Raw genomic sequence first — 1,561 nt, forward strand, 5'->3', positions numbered from 1 at the left:
CTTTCATATATGTGCAAATATATTTTTCAACTACTGAAATATTCCAATTTTTGACTCTTTGCTTAGTGAAATTAATTCACCTGTATCAGTCTTTTACCTCCCATATATAATTTTTTTTTTTGCAAATGAGTGAATATATACCGATGTAATGTCTAAATTATCCCCCTTTGATTTTATACAGTATCCTTTACTAATCAAGCTCAGCCTTTCCTGCTTTTTCCCTCAGTTACCTCTCTCCCTGAAGAATCTAAACCATTCAACAAAACACCTGCCAAGACACAGAACTCAGAGAAATAAGAAGACCTAAAGAAAAGCTCTCCAGAGAGCAGGATTCATTGTTGGATTCAGCCCAAAGTTGCTCCACTATTTGGATTGAAATAGGCAGTTTTGTGCAGCAGGCTATTCATGTGGTTACAGCATTGACTGAACTGTGATACATCAGTTGGATAGGGGTCCAACAGAATAGAAGGAAGGTGTGAGAAAAGGTTGGCAATTCAATTTCAACTTTACTATTTAGCGTCTGAGAGATCATAAATTAATTCATATTTATGAGTTACAAAATGTATTTGCTTTAGCAGGAAGGCATAACCAAATGTCTCTAAAATATGCTGAATTGTTCTTTCACTTACCTGTTTTGTTGAGATCATTAACACAGTTTGAAGTCAAATGCAGCAGATGCATAAACACTCAGATAGTTCTCTTTCTTCCTAATATTAGCTCCTGATACATTGATTTGAAAGATGAATATTTATTTTTAATACTGCAAACTTACCAGTGACATAACCTCACTTTTTTACTGTCAGATCCTTAACATGTCTAAAGAAGTTTAGGAAATTATTTAGATCAGTTCCTCATTGCATAGATGAAGCAATTGGGATTTTGAAGGGTTTAACACTTTCTCCAAGGTAATGTATCTAATTATGGAAAATGATGTAGAACTCTCCACTGTTGAGAGAGTAACTATTAGCCCAGAGGCTGCACCATAATTTAATGCCTTAGGCTGCACACACCACTAAGAGGATGGCAAGATGAGACTACCAGGTTCAAGCCCATCATGCTTCACATCCCTGTGTAGTTCACTAATCTGCAGAAGTTCCAGCCTCTCTAAGTCCTTCTTTTTCTCATAAAATCATAATCCACAAACTCTGTTATTCTCTCCACTTCTCCCCCTCCCCAAATAAACCCTTCTAGTGTTTCATGTGCCTTTCATCTGTGTTCAGCAGTCCAGTCTCCTTTCCCTCATTTTCCCATCATCTCCTTGCCTTACCTTAGTTGAAACCTATCTGGTCCCTGAGAGAATGTCAGGGCCAGGATTGGAGGTAGGTGTATTCCTTGCTCCCTCCCACTGCTACTTTCAAATTATTTCACCCCTTCCTTCCTGCAAAAATCACTGTTCTTTTGATGTTTATGTCATCTGGATATACCACCCTTTCTTAGTCCTTCTCACTATCTTCTGCCAACATCCTAGTCAAGTCTCTTCATTTACTGAAGTCTTCCATTCCTGGCAAAAGGTCTTCCATTCTAACCCAGTTCCTTCCTTTATCCTTGGTGATTTCCATAC

This window comes from Pongo pygmaeus, chromosome 6 (assembly GCF_028885625.2).
Source record: "Pongo pygmaeus isolate AG05252 chromosome 6, NHGRI_mPonPyg2-v2.0_pri, whole genome shotgun sequence".
NCBI classification, from domain to species: Eukaryota; Metazoa; Chordata; class Mammalia; order Primates; family Hominidae; genus Pongo; species Pongo pygmaeus.